The sequence below is a fragment of the Syzygium oleosum genome, unplaced genomic scaffold (genome assembly GCF_021117445.2).
Source record: "Syzygium oleosum isolate NSW1041296 unplaced genomic scaffold, Sole_v2.1 Sole_v2.03, whole genome shotgun sequence".
NCBI classification, from domain to species: domain Eukaryota; kingdom Viridiplantae; phylum Streptophyta; class Magnoliopsida; order Myrtales; family Myrtaceae; genus Syzygium; species Syzygium oleosum.
This window is the reverse complement of record NW_026607487.1, coordinates 4,714,474-4,735,037: the sequence shown is the minus strand read 5'-3', so window position 1 is coordinate 4,735,037 and position 20,564 is coordinate 4,714,474. Positions and strand designations below refer to the sequence as shown.

The 20,564-nt window shown below is 39.1% G+C and overlaps 1 pseudogene; it reads left to right on the top strand.

Annotated features, from left to right (window-relative positions):
• The first annotated feature begins 754 nt into the window (after window positions 1-754).
• LOC115680958 (putative disease resistance protein At4g19050) lies at window positions 755-11,624 on the top strand (annotated as a pseudogene).
• Window positions 11,625-20,564: the final 8,940 nt, after the last annotated feature.

Sequence of the window (20,564 nt, the reverse complement as noted above, 5' to 3'; positions counted from 1 at the left end):
CTAACTTTGCTATGGCCAACTCTGCTAAACGAAATTTCTCCCCCTCTGCCTCCACCACTCTTGGTTCATCTTTCTTTGGCCGTGGTTAGTCCATAGGTCATGAGGGTCGCGGTGGTCGCTTTAACCGTGATTGCAGTGCCCGTGGTGCTCAACAAGATCGGTTATGGTTTCCATCTGTCAACGTACAAATCACCCACATGCTAGGGGCTTTAAATACCCACTTAAGCTTAACGGAAATATACGACAATTTTGCTCTCAACAACCAATAACGTGCTGCTTGTCCTCGTACGGTCATCTGCAAATTGTCCACGCAGAGCAATAACCCATTACTTGGGTGGGTGCACCGATTAACTGTATGTTTTTTTTTTGCACGCACTGTGCTTCTCTCTCTCTCTCTCTCTTTGCTTTTGTTTCGTTGTTCACATTGTTTTACCACTTTGCTCTCTCTCTTTTCATAGATTGCGAGTGATTAGTTCTACTCTCTGTTCAATTTCCTTCGCACAGATTTGTTTAAGCATTTAATTATACGAGGCAACAACAAAAGGAACAAAAGAGGGGAAAAAAAGGGAAACTAGGTGAGTACCTGTTTGCTCCCATTGGACGCCAATTTGGGTATGTGCTGTACTACAAGAGCTACGTCAAAGATCTAACAAATGGAGTCGAGAAGCTGGAGACTGCGAGGGAAAGGGTGCAGCGCGCCGTTGATGAAGCCGTGTATTATGGAAAACCTATACACACTGATATTAAAAATTGCTTGGAGAGCGTCGAGAATAAGGCTAAGGAAGCACGAAATTTGTTAAACCATGGTGAAAGTGCAAAAACTGTTTGCTTCCGCGGGTGGCTTGCCAACCCTGTGGTGCGCCATCCAATTGGCAGGAAGGTGAAGAAGATGACTCCAGTCATTCAGAAACTCCATGATGAAAGCGCGAATAGTAAATTCCACAAGGTCTACTATGAGAATACTCCAATAGGAATTGTCCCTGCTACCACTTCCACTGCAATATCTGTTGACAAGAAAGAAGATGTCTTGCAGTCGAGGGCTTCAATCATAGAGGTTGTAATGAAGGCTATAGCTGATGACAGGGTGCGCGTGATTGGGGTGTATGGACCAGGTGGTGTTGGCAAGTCCAAGCTTTTGGAGGATGTCGAAAGGCAAATTAAGGAAAAGAATATGTTCGATGTGGTTGCCAAGGCAAATGTATCATGCAATCCCGATCTAAAAAGAATCCAAAAAGAAATCACTGACGTACTGGGCCTACACCTCATGAATGAGAAAATTGTTCGTGGCAGAGCATATCGTTTGCGTGAGATGTTAGAGAGTGATTCTAAGAAAAATGTTCTCATCATTTTAGATGATTTGTGGGAGAAGCTAGAGTTAAAGGAAATTGGAATCCCTTGTGGAGATGATAATAAAGTAAGAGGTTGCAAGCTATTGTTAACTTCAAGAAACCGAGATGTTTTGCGTATTGCCATGGGCTCTGATCAAGAATTCCGACTCGATGAGTTAAAGCATGAAGAAGCCCGAAGACTTTTTGAAAGGACAGTGGGGGACAGAGTTAACGATCCTGAGTTTGAAACCTGGGTAGATGGAGTGGTCAAGAATTGCGGTGGATTGCCACTTTTGATTGTTCCGTTGGCAAAAGGGTTGAAGCACAAAGATTTGGCTGCATGGAGGAATGCCTCAACCAATAGAGACTTGTCGGATGTAAAATCACTCGTGGAACTAAGTTACAATGACTTAAAAGATGAAAGGATCAGATCATTGTTCCTGGTTTGTGCTCTAACCTCTGGGAGAATTTCTGCGAGGGATTCCCTTGTCTACGGCATGGGTTTGGGTTTGTTTAAAAAATTCAGCAAGACCATCCAAAAAGTTAGAGATAGGCTGATTGAGGATTTACATACCCTACAGGACTCTTCATTGTTACTAGAAAGTGATGACATGGAACGATTCAGAATGCATGACATATTTGTTGACGTAGCCAGCTCTATGCATGACGAATTTATGGACATGAAATGGAACGCCTTGGTCGGGAGGAAGGATTATGGGTTTAAAGAATGGTCAGAGGATGAGCTCAGACAATGCACTGCGATATCCTTCCCTTATGTTGGCATTGATGAGCTCCCTGAAAAATTGGACTGCCCAAACTTGAGGATGCTTCTGTTATTTGAAGACAGCCCGTCTCTCATAATTCACGAGTTATTTTTTGAATCTATGGAGAAGCTCCAAGTCTTGGACTTGACTGGTTTATCTTTAACCTGTCTACCTTCATCGATTGAGTTCCTTGAAAACCTCAAGTCGCTATCTCTTGATTTCTGTCATCTGGAGGATGTGACTGTTCTTGGAAAGCTGAAAGGATTGCAGTTCCTTAGCTTCCTACACTCGACAATCGCTCGTTTACCCCAAGAAATAGGTGGACTAATAGAATTGAGATTTTTAGATTTGAGAGGGTGTGCCAGGCTCAAAGTTATTGAACATGGCGTGCTTGGAAGCTTGGTTAATTTAGAAGAACTGTATATGGAAGACAGTTTTGATCGGTGGGAGGCCGAGGATGAAGCATCGCAAAGAAACGCTAGCCTGGTTGAGTTGAAGAACATGAAAAAGTTGAGCACTTTGTACATTGCCATTCCTCATTCTGCCAATCTTTCAAGAGACCTGCCATTTGGAGAATTAAAAAAGTATAAAATCCAAATTGGGGATGTTTGGGATTGGTCAGGTGAATACAAGGAATCGAGAACTTTGAAGCTCAAGCTAGATTCAAGCAATCTTCTTGAAAAGTGGGTGCAGAGATGTTTGCGGATAACACAAGATCTCCACTTGGATGGATTGCAAGATGGCAACGATAGGATTCATGATTTGTGCGTCGAAGGTTTCCAAGAATTGAAGTATTTTCATGTTCAAAATAGCCCATCAATTCAGTACATTGTTCACTCAACAGAGAATGTCCAATGCACTACATTTACAAAATTGGAATCGTTGTTTCTCGAGAATCTTAACAAATTGGAAAAGATTTGTTGCGGCTGTCTTGCCTCAGAATCCTTCAGCAAATTAAAAATTGTGAAAGTGGATAATTGTGGTGAAATCAAACATTTATTTCCTTGTCCCATGACGAGAATATTCTTGCAGCTTGAAGAGATTGAAATAAGCAGATGCCGCTCAATGCAGCTAATTGTTGCGGATGCTAAGGCAGATGAAGACAGAATTGAAATATATGATGATCCCATAATGACTGTATGCAATTTGCGTAGGTTGACATTGCGAAACTTGCCAAAGATGACGAGCTTATGTAAAACCGGGGATCACTTGATTGTACTTTTTGACGGGCACCAGGTAAATTTCATTCTTTCTAGAAGGGTCATGCTTTTCTACATGGGGACCATCCCGGTCGGAGGAAACCTTCTTCCAATCCATAAGTTACAAACATGGATATTACCTTCATAAGTATATCGTTCATAGAAATATACTTGTTTAAAGAATGGGTTAACTCATAACTCAATTAGTGATACCCTCGTTAATGAAATCTGACGAAAGACAAATAAAATAACATGAATCCGACTTCTATAGCCTTTTTTAATTTCCACCTTACTTTTCAAAGGCATTATTTTTTGGGTCAAATTCAAAGGTATTAGTTGAAGTCCCATAAATTGTATGGACTTTTTAAAAGAATTTGACTTGTTGAAATATATTTACTTTGAAGGTGTATTGTATAGAAGTTTTGTGTAACTTTACAAAGTAATATGCATTTATCAACCAAACCACAAAAAAAATTATTAACATTTGGATATTTTATTATTTTGTGTTAAAAAGTATGAATTTTATTCAAATGTGATTATATAGGTATTTCATTTATAAACACATTGATGTATTGACTTTACAATTCTCTCAATTTATTTTTGATATGTGCGTCTAAATTATGAGTATTAATGTGAGAAATAATTAGTCTTTGAGTTTCCAGAATAAATAAGACAACTAACAATTTAATTTTTCAAAATGGAATTACTATGTGATATCTGATTGCATGAAAAAAATTTACATGGTAGTTAATTACATCATACTTTATTTGTGTTATGTTATCAACATAGTTAAAGAAGCATTATATGATATATAGATGTTTAAAATAATCTAAACATTTATCATTTCTTAATGGCAAAATTATATATGTAAACACATACATTCATGGATATATTCATAACTCGAAAAGTGTACATACGACCAATATAATTTTGTTGACCTTTTTAAAAAAAATAATGGACATATGTAGAATCCTATTATCTGCTTGATTAAAGGGGAAGAAAAAGAAAAAAATTATTTATTTAATGTTGCTTAAGGGACTGTGTTAAATAACATCTGGATCAATTAATTATATAAATTAATTTTGCAATATTTGTCTTGAGTACTTCATTTCTAGGGTAATTGAGACGATTAAGTTGCTTTTCTTTTCCCAAAAACTGTAAAAAGCTGTGGTTGGACCTTTGTTGAAATTTGGCTCTGCACGAAGTTCCATTATATAATTTTTTATACTCTTATATGTTAATTAATGGAATTATTACGTAACTAGGAAATGAAAAATCAAATATAACAATCGATAAGAGAATTTGTTTTTGTCACCCTTGGTACATTATAGAGATGTTAGTGGAAGAATTAATTTTTTGGTTCTAATTCATGTAAGCTGTGAACCTTTCGGGTGGTGACCAATTCTTCCACAAATTTTAATGCTGACCACTTTTCTAGTATTACAAGTGGAAACATATCCAGCATTCATTTGTGCACTATCACTAGGACTTAACAATTTCAGTCAGTACTATGTTTGTATAAAATACAAAAATGGAAACCCTCTTTCAAATTATTTTTTTTGAAGTTATGTTTATCATGTGACCCAAACTGCAAAAGCATGATGCTCGACTAAAATCATTTGTTAATTAAGTAATTCTTTTTCTTGGCTAGATGACTAAAGCTTTCCACATAATTAACTTTCTTATAAAACCAGTAATTCAACGATTTTAAAGTCTCTCTTATTATATATATCATGAAGTCCGACTACATTTAAGGTAAATGACAAGTAAATTTAAAGTTGATAAATTATAAAGAGAGAATAAGGTAGAAATAAAAAATCACTCCTCCACTTTTTCTTCCATCATCTTCAAATCTATTATAATTTATAATATAATTTATTATTTTTATACATGCAACACTTGTTCATAATTTCTAGTTACAAGCATTGCAATGAGATTATGTGGGGTTATTCACCCCTCGCAGCTATATAAAAAAAATATGCTTATGCCTTGGTAACGTTATTCTCTTGGCTTCTTAAGGTTTCATTGCCTTGGTTGGAGTCCTTGATACTGTCTGAACTTCCCAAAATGAAAGAGATATGGAACTCTCAGTTTCTATCAGATGTGAGCAATCCAAAATTTCTGAAAGTAGAGGATTGCATGTTTCTCTTGAGCATCTTCCCCTCAAATTTGCTAATAAAGCTACAGAATTTGGAAGCCATAGCCGTTGAGAGATGTCCACGAATACAAGAAGTATTCGACCTTGAAGGACTGATAACCGGTGGGGATGTTAAGATTCTGTCGCGATTAACCAAATTAACCTTGAGTGACTTACCAAGTTTGGGACACATATGGAACAAGAATCCAAGAAGAGCATTGTGTTTCCAAAATTTAAGGGCATTGAAGGTGCAAAACTGTGAGAACCTGACGTTTCTTTTTTCTTCTTCCATGGCTAAAGCACTTGGGCAAATAAAAGAAATAGAAGTAGCGAGTTGTAAACTGATGGAGGAAATTATGGATTTGCAAGAAGAAGAATCAGAGAAATTTGCCGTCAGCGACCCTTTAGAGTTCCCTTTGTTAACCTCCTTGACTCTTGAGGAATTACCAAATCTCAAGGCATTCTCTAATGGAAAGTACTCTATTCATTGTCCATCCTTAACAAGACTGAGAGTATCCGAATGCCCCAAAATGATGACTTTTTCTTCATTCGAAGAAAAGAAACAGTCGATGACAGCTGATACAGATTTTCAACAAGCGTTTGGTCGTCTCAATTCTGGCTTGTCCTTGCCTGTCTTCTTCAATCAAAATGTGCGTAAATATCTATGGAATTTTCTCTTTTATGTTTATAATAGAAATTATTCTCGGTTTAGCTGTTGAAAACTTTGCTTGTCAGCATGTCCTATAAAGCCTCTTGCTACTCCATGCATATGTTGTTTTTTCATACTATGGTATAGTCTTGGGTAATCAACTTCATTCTTGAGAATATACTAACATGTTAGAGCAACCAAATTAGGACTTTAGGAGTTCACAGTCGAGGAACTAACATATGGTCCTATCATGCAGGTTCTTTTTTCGAGCTTGGAAGAGTTGACGCTCTTGTCATTGTACGGGTTGAGGAGGATATGGCACGACGAACTCCCTGAAGAATCATTCTGCAAACTGGCATCCATCTCGGTCAGAGATTGTGAAAATCTGTCTCATATTTTTCCATCAACTTTAATAGAGAGATTCCAGAGCCTGAAAATGATTGAGGTGGTCGAGTGTACTTCTTTGGAAGCATTAATGGAACCTGTCTCTGTCAATACTAAGAAAAGGCCAAAATGTATGACCTTCTTAGACTTAAAAGAAGTGAAGTTGTGGCACCTGCCAAGGCTGAATGCTATTGTGACAAGCAGCACCGAAGCAACGTTGGGTCTTCCTAGTTTGACTAATGTTAGCTTGCGCTGTTGCAACAGTTTGAGATATCTCTTCACAAAGGACACATCGAGAACTCTTAATAAACTTGCGGTGCTAGATGTTTCTGGTTGCATTAACATGCAGCAAGTAGTTGCCGTGGAAGAAGGTGAAGAGCAAAAGTTGAAGGCAGTGAAGTTCTGTCATTTACGTACATTGAAGCTCTGTTCCCTTAAGAGCTTGATTAGTTTCAGCTCAGGAAGTAGTGCGTACGAGTTTCCCTCCCTACGAAATCTCTCAATTATGGAATGCACTGAATTCAAGGCATTTAAATTGAGGCCGCCGGAACCAAGCGTGGAGATGAATGAGCGTACTGCTGGTTTTGACAAAGATCCATATTCTTTATTTGACAAGAAGGTTTTCCTCTTTCCTTTAACTCAGCAGTATCGCTTCTCATGTGATTTGGTTTCTTCTTTATGATGCTATGGATTCATAAGCAACTTTGCTTCTTCTATATCATTCAATTGTGACTTTAGCCAAGTGATATTTCTGTAGGTCATACTTCCCAATTTAGAAGAGCTACGCCTAACAGGAATTGAATCGAGAGAATTATGGGAGAGTGAGTCCATTTGCTTTCACAACCTGACTTCTCTAAGAGTTGAAAAGTGCCCGCGTCTGAGAAATCTTTTTACAATGTACATGGCCAAAAGTCTGGAACAACTCCAATATCTCGGTCTAGGCGGCTGTGGAGAGATGGAGTACGTTATTGGCAGAGAAGAGGAGAAAACTAAAGAAGTGGCTGATAAAATTGTAATTCCTGAACTTATCACTCTATATATTCACAACATGCCAACACTCAGAAGTTTCTGCCATGAGAAGCATATTTCAGAGTGGCCCTCCTTGAAACAGGTAAGTGTTGAAGATTGTAAAGCTGTGAAGGTGATTCTAGGAGATACGAGTTATAGAAAACTAGGGGGCAGCATTCTAACGCAGCAACCACTTTTGCTAGTTGAAAAGGTTTGCACTTATTCTTCTTTAATGGCATATCTAGAATTCTCGTCCCTGATGGTTTGAGCTAGACAATGTGGGGTGATTTCTTCTCAATTATCATATTCTTTTACGTATTATTGACTTTTATAAAATGAAAAACTTCTTTGATATAAACATATTAACACATATCTAAACTTTTTCCTAATTTTCAAAAAATTATATATTTTCATTCATTTTCAAATTCTAAACTAATGAAACGTTTCATTAACACTGTAATTGAAGTACAAATACTGCTGAGAGGCTAAGCTCCAATTAACATTTTAACTAATCTGGAGTCTCTACGATGCTAAAGGGGGTGGCTCAAGTTAATATTTTATTCAATGTAAGATCAACGGATAATGACATAATGAGTCCTAAAACTTGTATCGGTTCTTCATTTAAGTCTAATTTTTTTTTATATTCATTCAAGTTATAATATTTGCATGCCTTACGCATATGAGGACTTGTTAAGTCCGTCTGTTTTTGTAGATTCAATATCTGCAATTTTTATCATATTTTCTGTCCTTCATGGATTCCTTCTGTCACTATCCCTAAGATCAATCATAAGGATTATGACTTAAACTGTAAGTGGTTAACTTAATATTCTTCTTTTCGGAGTCAAAGCAGTCAACTCAATCAAATGCTAAACAGAAGAGCTCTGGTGTTAAATGCAATGATGAACTCAGCAAATCTGTATTCGTGGCTCCAAAAGAACCAATAATTGTTATGCATGGCAAGAGGATTTGCTGCTACATGTATTAAATGCAAATATCTTAATTGAACTGACATGGAATCTAAATTCAATGGCGATGTCATTTTACTACTACAAAAAAATTTGAAGAGCTTTTTGCTAGGTGCATGACACATATGTTAGCAACTAATAATATAGAATGAAATGCATAGCAGGGTAATTCAGAATCATAAGAGTTGAAGCGAAAAAAGATGCTGGCTACATTTACTAAATGGTTCAAAGAAATGGCAGAGTATATTCGCTGTTGTGCATGTGGGTTGTAATGAGTGAAATCTAAATTAGCTTAGATTGGAGGTTTATGGGAAATATATAATGCCTAACTAAGGAGGCTATAGATTATGCTACTGCTTAAACATAATGCGTGATATGCATTAGAAAAAAAAATGCTTTCTACTTAAAAATAACGTGACGAATGGAATTCAAGGGGTCGCGTTTGCTAAAAAGATGTATCTAGTCTTCTTTTCTTTCTAATTTACCAATAATATATATCCTATGATTTTCCTTATTCTTGAAAATGAAGTTCTCTCTTTTTTGAGGAGGACAGAGAGCCGATTCTAATGAATTATAATGAAAAATAACAGATTGAGTTTCCTAGTATGGAGTCGATGTGCATCTCGCACATGGATAACGTGGAGAAGATATGGCCGGATGAGTTTGCTTCAAACGCCTTTAGCAAGCTCAAGACACTAATAGTAGAGTATTGTGACAAACTTTCATCCATATTTTCAGCTGACACTATTCTCACAAGATTCCAAAACCTAGAGGAGCTAACTGTGAACGATTGTGGTTCCTTGGAAGTGGTATTTCACGTCCAAGGGCGAAGTATGAGTGGAGATCATTCCACAAGCACTTTTCTATTGAGAGAACTGCATTTGGAACGACTTCCAAAACTGAATTATGTGTGGAGTGGACTTCCAAGTTCTGTGGCAAAAAGTATGACCCAACTTGAAAGACTTGTAGTACAGTCCTGTGGGGTAGAGGAAATTATAGAAAGGGAAGACGGAGGAATAGGGATGAATGCAGGTGATTTCTTTTTTCCGCGTTTGACCACCTTGACATTAGATGAGTTGCCGCAACTGAAGAGCTTCTACAAGAATAATCATACTCCAACATGGCCACACTTGAAGGAATTGCTAGTGAGACATTGCGGCAAAATGAGGTCATTCTCGTTCGCTTCTGAAATCCAAAGCTGCCAAGGTAGTACTACCAGCGAGAACCAACGTGCACTTTCTCTAGAAAAGGTACAATACTTAATTCTAGCTCTCTACCTTTGTTATTCCTTGGTTCATGTGCATGCCTCTCGGTGCTTGTTATTTTCAATTGGAAATTGAAACTATCAACCATTTCTTGCTCATTGGTGCTCACCTAACCTCACTTCTGAATTCGTTAAAAACTTGATGAACGATTCAAGTTAATTATTTCCAGCTCATACTCTTTGAAATATATTCTAGGGATCCTAGTCATTACTCTGGAAAAATAAACATTTTATTGAATTAACTTGCATAGACAGTCATGCTTTAATGATCCGCTCGTATCTTATCTAGTCCAGTATGTTACCGGCAAGTCTAACGGTTGGGATTTACCCATTTAATTAAGTTGACCTTCCTTGTTTGGCAAAATCTAAAAAAATTGGTATTATGTTCGTTTGGAAACTTTGCTATCGTTCCGTAGCTCTAGATATTGAACAGAATGCTATGCTGGTACATCATGATCATAGTTGGTAACTGCCAAGTACCGTGGGTAACTTGCTCTATCTAGCAACGTGTTAGTAATTTATCAATAGGTTTTGACAACTACCAACATTTATCTATGCTTCAAAATTACCAACAATTACTTTTGTGGCTTATGAACGCCTTGAAAGTTACTAACTTCTATTTTAAATTACCAACTTTAATTAATTAATGTACCAATCATATTAAAATATCTACCAATTATAATCACTTACCAATTTTTTATAATCTACCTACATTTATTATTGTGATTACCAACAATTTTGAAGTATTAATATTTCTTTGAAATTACCAACCATAATTTGACTAAGATACCAGCATTCGTCACATTGACATACTAACTAACTTTCACCACTTACCAATTTTTTATCTTATTAGGTTTTGAGAAGTACAAACACTTTTTTACACTTCCAAAATTACTACCTACTTTAATAAAATTACCAACATTTATTCTTGTGACTTAGCAACATCTTTAAAATTACTAATTCTTATTTAAAATTACCAACCTTAATTTGGGTGGTGTACCAACATTCATCATATAAAGATACAACTGAATTCAATCACATGCCAACTTTTTATCTTGTTGGGTTTTGAGAAGTACCAACATTTATTTATATTTTCAAGATTACCTACTACTTTTATAATCTACCAATATCTATTCTTGTAACTTACCAACGCCTTTAAAGTTACTAATTCTTATTTGAAATTACCAACTTTAATTTGACTGGCATACCAACATACGTCATATTAACAGACCCACTTCTATGACTTACCAATCTTTCATTTTGTCGGGTTTTTAAAAAGTATAACATTTTTTATACTTCCAAACGTATTTTGATTGAATTGGGCACACCATTAGCAACGAACATCCCATTTACAATGGTCATCATGCTTGGTCGTCTGGCTCCAGGAAGGTTAAACATTAAACAGGCAAAAAGCGTACAATATGGACTTTTGGTGCCCTAATTAAACTGATTCCCACAGGTCGTTCTACACCTGAAGCGGTTGACATTAGCGAGGGAGGATGTTGCAATGATGCAGCATATGCAGCATGACATCTTTGGCGATCTCAGAGAGTTGACTTTGGCTTACTACCCTGATGAAAATGTCAGTTTTCCCTCTAACTTCTTTCTCCAAAGATTTCCCAATTTAGAATATCTTACTGTGGAACATAGTTCCTTCGAGGAGATATTTCCAGAAGATGCGTTTGCACACGAGGGAGCGACTCCCTGTGGAGGACTAGTTCAGAGGGAAAAACCTCTCAAGGCATTTGGAAATTTGAAGCGACTTTGGCTACATAACTTGTGGAACCTGAGGCGTGTCTGGAAAGATGACTCCTTGATGGGTGAAATTCTTAAACAGATTGAAGATCTGTGGGTTTGGCTGTGCCCTAGCTTATCGATTGTATTTCCATCTCCGACTTCATTCCAGAGTTTGATATATTTACAAGTACAGAATTGCGATGGTTTAGTTCATATGGGGACTTGCTCCGCAATGGCGAGTCTAGTGCACCTTACTCGGCTAATACTAAGAGATTGTGGTGCATTGGAAGACGTGGTAACAGATGATGGAAACGAAGTACAGGAGATCTCTTTTCCCAAGCTGCAACGGCTGACACTTGATAGTTTACCAAGCCTCGAGAGCTTCTCCCCGACAAATTGTGCCTTTAGTTTCCCATCATTGGTGCGTATTATTGTGACACAATGCCCCAAGATGGTTATATTCTGCAAGGCTGCCTTGAGGACACAAAACTAGATAAAGTATTCCTCTCCTACCAATACGATGAAGGGCATTGGGAAGATGACCTTAATACCACCATCCGAACTGTATCGGCAAGAAAGGATCCGCACAGAATTGAGTAAGTCAGGTAAATCCTTTTTCTAATGACAGATGTTATTGTAGAAATCATTCCGGAGCAGAGTTCTCCTTAGTCTAATCAAATCCCAAGTCTCCCAAACAGTACCACAATTAAAAAATTATCCTCATCAAGTCCTTCATCAAAGACCCGAATCGTTTTATTCGATCTAGTATCTATATTCCTCGCATGTTTAGTCCACCAAAGGCCAGATCCATTTCACTCCTTTTAAAACTTAGTGATTTCCCTATTTCATCGACCCGTGTAACGTAGCACGAATTTACAGAGCTCAAACATTGGTCGCAACTCTCTAATCAGTGATCAGTCTCCAAAAAGCTGTCCAACCGCAACTATGTGCTACACAGGATCATGAACCAAGTCCTTTATATGTTACCCTTAATTCTCTCAAAATAATTGAATTCTGATGATGTTTTGCAGTTGCTGGAAACCGATAATATGAGAAATTGGCTCGTCCTATGAATAAGAAGTTGAATTCAAGCTCTTCAGCTTTTCTTGATCATCTTGCACGATGGCGACATACTCGAGGATTGCTTGGACCTCTTCTTTTTATATTTCCTCTTTAACTTTTATTCTGATTTAAATGACAAGGTATCCGGTGGGGAATTTGCCTAATTGTCGTTGGGATATTTCATTGGATTTGCAATGTAATGATCCCAGCACACATGGCCATGGACTGCCCTTTACTTGGTGATTTGGCATGTAGCAATAAATTTCTTCATCCAGTCGACTGTAACTAGAATGACTGCTCTAGCTTTGCGAGGTCTGCAACTCACTAAACTTCTGGGAACGCACGAGACATTTATTTCCTTCAGGGTAGATTCTATATTGTCTCGTCCTTCGCTATGAGACTGGCATTCTCTTTAGCATGATCATGTTGACGGTTTTTGCATGCAAATGGAGGAGGAGCTCTGTACCACAAGTTTGTCATCGGCCTATTTCGTACTCTTTTTTTTGTTTCAAATATAACAGAACTTCTTTTCTTATCGATCACCTGGTTCTTTTATCAGGTTAGTACTGAATTATGTATCAACACTGTGATTTTCCCCTTCTAGATACGTGAACTGTACTACCGGCTTTTTGTTTAGATACCAAGTGTGCTTTAGCGAAATTTGGCAAAGGTTGGGCCTTAATATCATGCGGCACTGAAATCATTTGAGGTGGTTTGTTTAGAATGCTTATTGCTTTCGGAAATAAAGAGTGTTGACACCTAAATTTTTATAACTTATTGAGGTATTTATTGCATAGAAAATTAAGGATTCGACCTCTACCCAAAAATATTATTAAATTGCATATAAATATCAGGATAATTTTTTTAGCATTAATAACAATAAGCCCATATGATTGCATTCTAATTGGACTGGTGTTTAATCTTTGGGGGAACAATCTGGACGTAAATAAGCAAGGCCAGAACAGAGAAAACGCACGTTCCTATTTCAGTCGAGCCCCGCCGTTGCGTTTTACCAATCTCGTCGCTGCTGCCCATCACTCCGCCTTGCCCCGACGCTACACCTCGATCTGTTCCGCAACGACGAACAGCTTCCAGGCAGCACCAGTGATGCCTGCAACATCCAGGTGACGTCCGGCGAGTTCCAAACAAACTTTGGCAGCGCCGCCCGTTTCCTTGCCGCTGCAACTCGCCAGTTCAGCTTTGCTCCAGCAAGCTCGGCGAATTTACAGTAGTTTCCCAGCAACCCAGCCACTGATTAGGTGCTATCCAGCGCCAGCTGCTGCCCCGTCGGTCTCCAACTGCTCAGCGCATCGACGGTTCCTAAGCCTCCCTCCGGTGATGCCAAGTAGCTCCGGTGTGTGACCCTCCAGCAAGTTCAAGGTTTTCAAGCGAAACAGCTCAGCGCCAGCACTCCCTCGAGTCTCCCGAAGACACGTGATGCTTGCCCATAACAGCCCAAGTCGCGACGTTCCCTGCTCCGCGGCAGCTTGCTCTCTCCGCGAAGTAATCCAAGCTCTAACAACTCTCACTATCAATTCCTGTGTCCATTTTGGCCTTTTTTACAGGTTCCACAGCAAGTCCTTACCACAATAAATAGCCCCGCCACACCTATAAGCTTTTCAACAATGGTCAAAGTCCATGAATCACGTTAAACAAGTTAAAAGTTCAGGGACCACATTGAATATTGAACTGTATTGAACAAATTAAAAGTTCATGGACCACATTATATATTGGACCAAAGTTCAGGGATTATTTGTGTTATTATCACATAAGAGAACAAAGATCAACAAATTGAGTATAAACATTTTCTTTTTCATTTTCAAAGTCTATTTCACAATTGACAGAAAACTTAAGGCAGACCTATTTTGATTCTTAATAAAGACGTGAAATATTAAACACTTGGTCGACCATTAAGACTGGGTTGAAACTATCAAAAGATAGTTGACTAAATTAAATTCTTTTCCCCATGTGTCACGAATAGAAGTGTGATAATCTGAGATTGTCCTCCTTTGTCTCCCGCTAAAAATGATCCCGGAGAAGATTAAAATTTGCAAGTTGTGTATATTGGGCTCGGCCCAAAACCTAATAGGCCAACAAGTTATGTCTTAGTCTGAGTCCAAATTAGGTTTTAACTACAGGTGACTCATGGGACCAAAGTGGCTCAAAACAGGATTTTATTTACAGTAGTTCCATGTCTTGCTACGTTTGAGATGAGGGGGTTGCGCAAACATATTGGAAAAAATGTCAACATTTCACCTTTTTCTTTTTCAACAAAATTTTAAAGTTTTCTGCATTTTCCATCCAAACCTTCAGTTTCTCCAATTTACTTCATTTGCCATACATTTAAAAAGTAACTCTACCATTGCTAATAAACGGAGGCTAACCTTTACCAATTGATACATGACCCCCTCTTTTGAGAATCATATGATACTTCTTCTGGTCAAAAAATGTCGGACTAGGTTTTTTTCATCTCATATGTGCACTCAATAAATGAAGTCATCAAATTGTACTTACAAATGCCAAAAAAGAGAAAAGCATAATCTTTGGTGGGCCATAGATAGGTTTGTAATGTAGACGTTCAAGCTTTTCATTTTTTTTTTTTGAACTTGAGGGAAGTGATCGCACCAAGTGCTCAAATGATTTAAGTGAATTTCATTTCTTGTGAAAATGACTAAAATAAGCTTCACATGAGTCTACACCGGTCAAATAAAATAATCTTGTTATCAATTACAACCATAGTGGAAGTTCCTATCTATGAGCTGTCCATTAGCTAGATGCTTTCAAACATAGAGTAATTAATTAATAAATTTATTTCAGCGTGCACACTAGTGTGAGAAAATGTGTATGGAGATGAAGAAATTATTACATAGGCCCTTATGATTATGTTTTGTCTTGTACTAATCATTGCATAAAAAAAAAATACCCGTCTCTTTTCACACATTTGTAAGCAAGAAAGAGGAATCTTATAGCGTGCTTATGTGAATTATAGCTGATTAATCAAAACCTTTCCTTATCAGATGGGAAGGGTTGGAGGAAAACATCTTAATTTACGGGACCACAACGCTCCGTAATTTTCGCAAAGCCTAGTCAATAAAGAATAATGCCTTTTGGTTGAGTGGAAGAAAATAACTTAGAAGACCTTGACCATAATTTTGCCAGTAAAGGAGATGATTACGTGGATCTTAAAGAATTATATCATTTAAAAATTTTAATTTCTACTACAAACATCTTGAAACTAACGTAAGTATCGTCTGTTTTTTGGCCAAAGACCTAAGTGTTGATTAAAGTAAAACGTCTTTCAGCAAAAGACCAATTAGTTCACAACGTCTATTAGCGAAAGACCAATTTGAGACCATTTTTCTCTCTTTCGCTGAAGGTTGACCATAGACCAACTTGCCTCCTGCAAGTTCCAATTGCAAAGTCATTGTGATTTTTTGACTTGGTATTGCTCTAACTCCGTTCTTGACTAAACATTTCTCCAATCTAATGAGTACCGGTGTGGCATACATTTTCAACGCCACCGTCGAGGTAAGCGTGGTGTTACTACAACCATCACCGTGAGGCTCTCACTGCTCTTTTTGACTCCGGTTGTTGAAGCCATCATTGGTTTCTCTACGGAACATAGGTATCTGGCCAAACCCGCACAGATGTTCGATTGGTTCGGTAATGGCCAGGTACCCATACCGATCCTCAGACAGGGTCGGGTCTTTTTTAACCAGCGCCAACCTACACAAACTTGTAGAAAATATGTAAGCATTACAAATATACAATTTCGGTCGAGAGCGATAACTTGTAAATAAACGGTGCACCTAAAGATTAGGTATGACTAAAATTTTAAAGATGATAAATGTGACTTTTTGACTGTCCTATTATGAATCAGGGAATGTTATACTAGCAACGAAGGGTTTTGTGGGGTCTTGTGTGAGCTCCATCTTCACTAATGAGTATTTTACTAGTAAAAAAGGACAGAAGAGCGAGGATATGACTATATTACAAAAATTTGTTGATAAATCAGGTGTTTAGAATCTTTAGCTTCTGTTAAATCATATAGGGGTGATTGGTTCCTGGTCTTGTTCGGTCCTACCCAGAACCGGGCCAGGAGGACTAGTTCTCAGTTTTTGAAATGGGGAACAAGACTACCTAGTCCTGGAACCGGTGGACACTGAGCTTGCCGGCCAAGTCTAGGGTCCAGCATAGACCTTGCAAGAGTTTTGTATTGCACAGATGGAGAGGTTAATGTAGAGATTAGAGGAGCTACATTTTATGAATTGGTGGAGGTCAAGCTGTGGTCTTTAGCAGCTTTGAATTCTCGTCTTCACGAGGATATAATGCAACACCGGCTAAATGGACAGAGCGGATTTTGCTTGATAGTCATGTATATCATCGTTTAAAGGAAAGAACTGTTCTGGTGTTCTTCAACGATTTCAAGTTCCTGATTTGCATTACATCAACTGCCAGGACAACAGAAAGCTATTTCACTTAAAGGACCACAAAAGTGAAAAATCCAGTCTCATGAGTCATGAAAATCACTCAAAGTCTGAGACCCCCAAAGCAAAGACGCACTGCAGGAGCAATGAACCTATCGTTCAACTCATTCGTTAAACGTCGAATGGGTGGTACTTACAAATCAATAAATTAAGAGGGCAGCCTTTATTATATCATCCTGTGCTTTAAACAATAAGAAGCTATATATATGCATCTTCATCTGCCTAAACTTCATCGCCAACAATATGAGAGATTAACGGGATAAGTACAGCGCAAGTGCCATAACTTTTGTACGGAGGACACTTAAGTGCCATAACTTTTTTTGGCTCACTTGAGTGCCATAACTTTCAAAAAAATGATCATCTAAGTGCCACTTACGAGCTGATCGTGAGGGCCCGAAACCGCGGCTTTTCCGGCCGAACGGTGACCTTCCCGGCGAGGCGAGCACCACCAGCTTGAAGAGGAGGTGTCGGTGAATCATTCCATGGCCTTCGTTCGTCTCGAAATTTCCGTTTTAGCCTCCGTTGACGAAAGTAAAAATGCTTCGTAGTCACACATTTATCGAGCCGATTTGTGTGACTACGAAGCATTTTTACCTTCGTCAACGGAGGCTAAAACGGAAATTTCGAGACGAACGGAGGCCATGAAATGATTCACCGACACCCCTTCTTCAATCTGGTGGTGCTCACCTCGCCGGGAAGATCACCGTTTGGCTTGAAAAGTCGTGGTTTCGGGCCCTCACGACCAACCCCTCTGACAAGCTAGTCGTGAGGGCCCAAAACCGCGGCTTTTCCGATTGAACGGTGACCTTCCCGGCGAGGTCGACCTCGACCGGCGACCGGCGGCCGGCCAGAGGGGAGGGCCGGCGAGGTCGACCTCGCCGGCTTCGCCGCTGCTGAGGCGAGGCCAACCTCGCCGTCGCCTAGGTCGCGACGGCTAGGTCGAGCCTCGCCAGATCTGGGCGAGGTTCGACCTCGCCGTTGCGACCCAGGCGACGGCGAGGTCGAACCTCGCCCAGATCTGGCGAGGCTCGACCTCGCCGTCGCGTGGGTGAGGTTCGACCTCGTCGTCGCCTTGGTCGCGACGGCGAGGTCAAGCCTCGCACGAGATCCGGGCGAGGCTCGACCTCGCCGTCGCTACCCAGGCGACGGCAAGGTCGAGCCTCGCCCAGATCCGGGCGAGGCTCGACCTCACCGTCGCGACCCAGGCGACGGCGAGGTCGGCCTTGCCTGCCGTTGGGCCTCGCCTCGCCCGGCGGCGGCGAGGCCGACCTCGCCGTCTCTGGGTCGCGACGGCGAGGTCGGCCTCACCTCAGCAGCGGCGAGGCCGGCGAGGTCGACCGCGCCGGCCCTCCCCTCTGGCCGGCCGCCGGTCGCCGGACCGGCCAGAGGAAGAAAAAAGAAAAAAAAACAGAAAAAAAGAAAAAAAAAAGAAAAAAAGATTAAAAATTTTTAAAAAAATAATAAAAAATTGCCACGTCAGCGTTGGCCGGCGGCCACGTCAGCGCCGGCCGACCAAAATTGGCCGGAAGGACTGAATTGGCAAGAATTAGAAAGGTTTAGGACTGAATTGGCAAAATTAAAAGGTTTAGGACTGAATTGGCCGCCGTACAATAGGTTTAGGACTGATTTGACAATTTTCCCCCTTGCCCTCCTACGAGATCCAATAGCATGGTTAATGGAAAAAAAAATGAAAAAGAAAAAGAAGCATGTCACATGTCTGTCCTCTTCATCGTTTCCGACGGATGTTATAAACTATTTCTCAACCAATCAATTTCTTAATTGCAATTGTGCTGATAAAGTTGTAATTTTTGGTTGCCTTGTTCCGTTTGTCTATCTGTCCGATGGTGATTTGCAATTGTTTATCTGGGCAAGTTGGACAGCAGCTAATCAATTTCTTAATTGCAAGTTGTTTCTTGATGAATTATGAACCTTGCATGAAGAGAGAGAGAGAGAGAGAGAGAGAGAGAGAGAGAGAGTTTGGACAATACCGAGGTATGGTTTGTTAAGAACATCATATTGTCCTGCTGGCTTCTAATTGTGTTTCTTTATTAGCTGACAGTCCAAAAATTCGGGCTTAGTATTTGATCTAGGAACAGTTTTGACTCCCTAATGCACACTTGCCCTGTAGCAACTTTGCTCAAGTCAAAAAGTATTGTTCACTATAGAAAAGGCCAACCAACTGTTGATCCAATCATCAGTGGGGACTGTTCTTTAATATTCACCATAAAAGTGATTTTATATTTGCAGTGAATCAAGGATGCACATGCATATAAACCTTCTTGTTTTTTGTCCAAGTGCATTGACCTTTTTAGAATCTCCACCCTTGCAAGTGTTTTCCAACAATAAGTGTGGACAAAACGGAATGGTAGGTTTCTAATATTCAATGCATTTTAAGGAACGGGTTTCTACGTGAATTGCACATTGTGCATCTTTGATAAATGCAAACAATTCTAATTAATTTGGCCAATCATCGAAGTTCTTAGTTGCATCTGACTCGATATTTCTATCAATTGCTGAAGCTTGACCTTTGCAATAATTGGTTTGAAAGTCTACTTATGCTATCCAATTTGCCTACGTACTAGTTTCAATTGCAAAGATATTGTGATTTTTTCACTTACTTACGCTTCATAACTCCTTTTTGGATGAAACGCTTCTCCAACCTAACGAGTGCCGGTATTGCATATACTTTCAGAGTGTTTCGAGAAATTAAGATTTTTATCCATGTTTGACTCTCAATAGATACATTGTGGACTTGTTCAATTTTTAGGAACCATAAACATGAATTTTCCTATTTCTCTTCCTACAAAAACATTTTCCAAAAGTATTTGGTAAGTCCCGATGTACATAAATTTGGTGATTTGCAGTCATTCATGTAAATTAATATGTCTTTAAAAATTAAAGTAATGCATGTCTTTTAACAAATAAATATTTGATGAGGAAAAATTAGCTTTTTCTTTTCTTTTTATTAGGACGAGAAAAATGACAAAAGTTCAGGCTCCGTAAAATACTATATTAACATCACCAATTAGGTAATACCCACCAGTTGTTTGATAACTTTACAAGTGACTCGACTCCACCATGGCCATAGGCCCCAACACTCTTTGTCGCTAACTTGCTATCTCCAAGTTGCGATAGCATGTTGTTCCGTCTAGACTGGTGCGCTATTGTAGGAATGATTTGCATGCTCTCGATTCCTTAGCGACGGTTATTGTCGATTGATGGATCGTCAATTTTTAATTCCTGTGCGTGCTTCGAGTCAATCAATCGTCATCATGTGTCATGTACTTCATTTGCATTCTGCCTATTGAAAACTCATGAGAGATGGGCTCATCAGGTATTCTATCGATAGATTTCGTGAGTTAAGTGTATTATCATGATCTGATTTGGGTCATTAGCTTGACCGCGTTTTGGCCCAAAAGAAAAAACACAAAAGAAAACGACATAAAAGAAAAAGATTGGCTGCAATCACAAACTGACTTGAAAGCCGTATCAGCCATCGACCGATCTTTCAACCTTGATGATAACAGCAAGCTCACGCTAGTGCTTGAGTCATCCACCCTAACCCTAATCTTGTAGATTC